Source organism: Mesocricetus auratus, unplaced genomic scaffold (genome assembly GCF_017639785.1).
Source record: "Mesocricetus auratus isolate SY011 unplaced genomic scaffold, BCM_Maur_2.0 Super-Scaffold_100007, whole genome shotgun sequence".
In the NCBI taxonomy this organism is placed as follows: Eukaryota; Metazoa; Chordata; class Mammalia; order Rodentia; family Cricetidae; genus Mesocricetus; species Mesocricetus auratus.
Window position 1 is genome coordinate 6,809,434 of NW_024429191.1, and position 5,262 is coordinate 6,814,695.

Consider the following 5,262-nt stretch of genomic DNA (forward strand, 5'->3'; position numbering starts at 1 on the left):
TTGTTCTCCTCTGGTCTCCATCCATAAGTATACGCATGTGGGTATACACACACACACACACACACACACACACACACACACACACATTAAAATAAGGGGAAGTGGGGGGAACAGGATGAGAGAAGGGAGGGGAAACTGAGATTAGAATGTAAAAACTAAATTAATAAAAAATTAAAATTGCCAGGCAGTGGTGGCACATGCCTTTAGTCCCAGCTCTTGGGAGGCAGAGGCAGGCAGATCTCTGTGAGTTCAAGACCAGCCTGGTCTACAAGAGCTAGTTCCAGGACAGCCTCCAAAGCCACAGAGAAACCCTTGCCTCGAAAAACCAAGAAAAAAATTAAAATTAAAAAAATAAATAAGTAGCTTCCTGTAAGCAGCCTAAGGTGACCTGTGAAGATGGTTTGCTACTCTACTGACCCAGAAAACCCCACAAAACCATGCAAGTCAAGAGGTTCAAATCTCTGGGTTCACTTTAAGAAACTGCCTAGGCCATCAAGGGTATGCATATCTGAAAAGCCACCAAATACCTGAAAGATGTCACTTGGAAGAAACAATGTGTGCCATTCCGGCGGTACAATGGTGGAGTTAGCAGGTGCGCCCAGGAGAAATAGTGGGGCTGGACACAGGGTCAGTGGCCAAAAAAGAGTGCTGAATTTTTGCTGCACATGCTTAAAAATGCAGAGAGTAATGCTGAGCTTAAGGGTCTAGACGTAGATTCTCTGGTCATGAAACACATCCAGGTGAACAAAGCACCTAAGATTCATCGATGAATTTACAGAGCTCACGGCCGCATTAACCCACACATGAGCTACCCCTGCCACATCAAGATGATCCTCACGGAAAAGGAACACATTGTCCCAAAGCCTGGAGGTTGCACAGAAGAAAGACATATCCCAGAAGAAACAAAAATTTATGGCACGGGAATATATTCAGCCTAAAATAAATGCAGATAAAAGTAAAAATAAATAAATAAATAATGCAAATAAATCATTTTTAAAGGAAAGTCAAGAGGAGGGTGATCCCAAGCCAGTCACGTTGCCGGTTCTTTGTTAATGGAACTGAATAAGCAAATCTGTTTGTAGAGCCAGAGTTTCACAGGCCACCAACGCTAACAATTCTCTTAAGTGGATTACTTTTCTGTTCCTGCCTCTGGGTCTCTGATGAGGAACTTGGCTCCTTTAATTATGCGGCAGGCCAATTACACGGAATAGCTGCACTGTTCTCTAGACTGACTCTCACTGTGCCATCTCCACAGCTCCATTCTGGAAAGCACACAGGCCCCTGGAAGACACTTGAGGCACATAATGCAGGAAATAAAGATGTTATGGCGAATTCAATTTAAGCTACAACATGAAAGTTATTTTGTTGAATAAAACATAACGAAATAATGAGTTTGTGTGTGTCAACCCTCTGGTGGAGGCCGTAATAGCTGGAGAAGGCACCCCTCCCTTCTCCCCCCTCTCAGGCTCATTAGAGTAATAGATAATGTGTAGAGCGCTTCACCTCGGGGTCAAGGGCCTTCCCTGCTGCTGTGCATCCTGGGAGACTGACAGAGAAGGGAAAGGGACTGGTTTGAGAGCCCGAGGTCCAAGAGCTGCTGTTGGATGGTTGAGCCTCTGAGAAGTCTTGCTCCCATTACCTGCCTAAACAGGACTCTTTTGAGATTCATCATTCTCTTAAATACTTCACCATGGAAGGCTTAAAGTCACTGTATTAGTTGGTTCAATCCTGCCCACACAGATTTAATTAATGTCCCCTCCACAAGGCAACTGGTTTTTGTCATTGTTTTTGGTACTTTAGGTTTGGTTGGGCTTTTGTTTTGTTTTGAGACAGAGTTTCATTATATAACCTAGCTGGACTGTAATTTGCTACTATGTAGACCAGGCTAACCTGGAACTCACAAAGATCCATAAACCTACTTCTGCCCCCTGAGTACTGGGATTAAATGTGTACACCTGAGACTCAGTTACTGTTGTCTGTAAGAAGGAGAGTTAAAGTTCACTTGGTAAATTGCTTGCCTCACAAGCTCAGACCTGAGTTCAATACCAACAACCAATATTTAAAGTTTTTTAATAGATATGTGATACATGTCTATAATCCCAGTGCTGGGAAAGCAGACAAGGCAGATTCTCAGGCTTCCTGGTAGGTCATTGAAACAAGAGGGAGGCAGACAAAGAACCCTGGCTGTGGAGGAACTGCACCTAAGATTTACCACTGGCCTCCAAATACCCATGCACACATATACACATGCATTCACGTGTGCATACACAGACATACAAAAGAAAAGGAGGAGGAGAGGCTGGGCATGATGCACCACATTTGCAATCCCACCCTTTAGGAGGCTGAGGCAGAAGGATTGCCACAAGTTCAAGGCCAGCCTAGGTTACAGTGTGAGACCCTGTCTCAAAGAAAAATAAGAAGAGTAAAAAGGATCTCAAGCCATTTGAAAGTATGCACGCCCCTAACCCCATTGGGAAAACACTTTTCATAGTTATTGACAGGAATCTTGACTAGTGTGAAGAAGGAAAAAGAACCATCAAAGCTGAATTCAGAAAGTGTGAACCTGGAACTGAGCAAGCAAAACCTGAGAAGTGTCACAGCACGAACAACAACTCCTCAACAAGAATAAGAAACCAGGGAGCTGGCTGGGTCACCAAGTGCCTGCCAAGCACGCATGGGGCCCTGGCTTTGGATCCCAAACACCCATGTAAAAGTCAGGCACAGCAACACTCTGTAGTCTAAGTACTAAGGAGAGGACCCTGAAATCCATTGGTCAAACATTCTAGCCTAATTGATGATCTCTGGGTTCAGTGAGGAACTCTGTCTCCAAAAATACCATAGGCAACAGTCCAAGAAGGCATTAACATATCTGTCCTCCAAAGAAACATGCACACCAGGGTGAACATGTACATATACCACACACATAATTTTTCTTCAATTTAAAAAGAACAAGAAATGTTTAGCCTGCTCTCAATGCACCAGAGGCCATGCTGTTTACCACACCATTCAGCTGCCTGGAAATGCAGGAATTCTCAGACTCCTTTGCAGCTAGGATGGGACAGTGACTACATTTCCACCAACAGGGAGGTTGAGAAATCACTTCTCTTCTGGCATGCTCTCCATGCCTCTTCCCTCCTCACCAAGAAACCTCACAGTGAAAACCTGAGACGGGAGAACCACAAGATGGGAATGTCTGAGCCCTCAGCAGAACTGCTGCAGAGACTGTAACACGGGTATTAAACCACTGAGACCGGAGAGTCTGGTTGTCATGGCGGCACTGCCTACAGTTGCACTACAAGGTTCCATGAGGCCAGTGTGCAGGAAAAGAAATTAGGGTTCAGCTACACTACTCTGTGTGTTTCCTCTGAGTACATGCTTTCTGTCCTGGAGGGAGGTTCTTTGCCGGGGCCTAGCCTCAGCTAGACGGTTCTGAGGTAGAGAAGCGGCATCAGCACATGGAAAACCTGACCACCAAGTGGATTATGCCCAAATGTCCCCAAATAACTTAGGCCGTCTTTATTTATACCTAGAGTTTTGTTTTACCAGGGTTACATGAACAGCTTTATTACTCGCTTCTATTTTTGACTTTAAGAAATGCATCACAATATAAGGAATACATTGTGATCATTATGAAAGCCCCCATTGTTCTCCTTTATGCTTCCCCAATACACTTTCCCACCCCCTGCATAACTTTGTTTTAGACACAGATTTCAGCAGTTTTGCAGGCCTTAACTAAATATCAAGCCGGACACATCCTGTTCTCATAGCACTTATGTTATCTGGTAGCTACTTGCTGCTACAAAGTTAAAAGTAATAGACATGGTCACAATGCTTTAAGGACAACAATATTCAAACCCAGACGTTCTTTCATGTCTTCAGGATATATTTTTATACAGTTCCCTTTCCTACAAGAGGGTTACGTGTCTCAATCTCTCTGTAAAAGGCAAGACCTTAATAGGACACTCTTTCCCCATCTCCCTATACCATACTTCTTGTACCAATATAAGCTCCTGTGCATGGTAAAGATAGATCTATCCATCCCATATTTTACATTGCATTATTCCCATCAGAATACACTAGAACTTATCATTGATTCTTTATGTTTGGTGTCCAGGGAACTTACTCTCAACAGTTGGCACTATGTGTATTCCTGAGACCTTTTCCCTATTCTATGTATGAACGCCTTACTCTCCACAACCGTGAGACATGGTTAATGTTCCAAGTGTTGTTTTCTCATATGTACCTAACTCTCTCTATTGAACCAGAAAAGCTCCCAGGATTAGGAGTTATAGTTAGTAATTCCAGATAAGAGAATCTTAGGAGAAAATATTAGAAAATAAACAGAATTTCTAGGTAAAATTACAGCTGTTGCATGTGTGACTAACAAAGTAAAACTAAAAACAGCCCAAAGAATCACCAACATAATGAGAGAGAAAAAAGTCTGTAAGTTGTACAGATTTTGCAAATTTCTACACTGTCCCATGGATTACTGGTCCTTGCCAAGTGAAGAGTTCATTTCCAGAGGTGCCTTGCCCTGAGGAAACCCATTGGACAGGTAGTCATATACTTATTCAAGACTAGGCTGCACAGCTCCCAACAGTTCTTTACATGCTTAAGGAAGTCCCTGATACAAAATTCACAATGCCCACATGCAAACACACACACACACACACACACACACACACACACACACACCTTCCCTAAGGCTATCGAGCAGTAAGGACTGCTGAAGAGAAGACTTTCTGACCCAGTGACGTGCCTGCAAGTGTGCAGAGTTCCCGGGGTTCCACCAGGCTACTTTGAATCGTCCACATTCCCTGTAACCCAGCAACCTTACTGCTTCACCAAGTTCAGCTTTGGTAGAATCAGTCCTCCATCTGTTGTCCAGGGTGAGCAGATGTTTGCTCATGTCCCTCAGGAAAAGTATCAACAACTACTAAGCCTGGTGACAAATGTGAAAACTCTGACATTCAGATTCACCACATGCCTCCTAAGCACACAGGGTTCATTTGCAAAAGAACTGACCACACAAGAACACAGTAAAATGTCAAAACATTTGCGTTTCCCCAGATCTACCATACTCCACACCACCCCACCATCAAGTGACAAAATTGGAAAGTGACAACAAAATGGCTGAGCTCTTCCATGCTTAACAATGCCTGTAGAGAAATCTACGTGAGATTTCCTGGCACCTCAATAACTCACAAAAACAAGAATATCCAAGATGTAGCAAAGTGGCCTTCATGACATCAGAGTGATGTG

General features: G+C 43.5%; 1 pseudogene; it reads left to right on the plus strand.

The window, feature by feature from the left end:
- The first annotated feature begins 396 nt into the window (after positions 1–396).
- Positions 397–1,296, plus strand: LOC101822509 (annotated as a pseudogene).
- Positions 1,297–5,262: the final 3,966 nt, after the last annotated feature.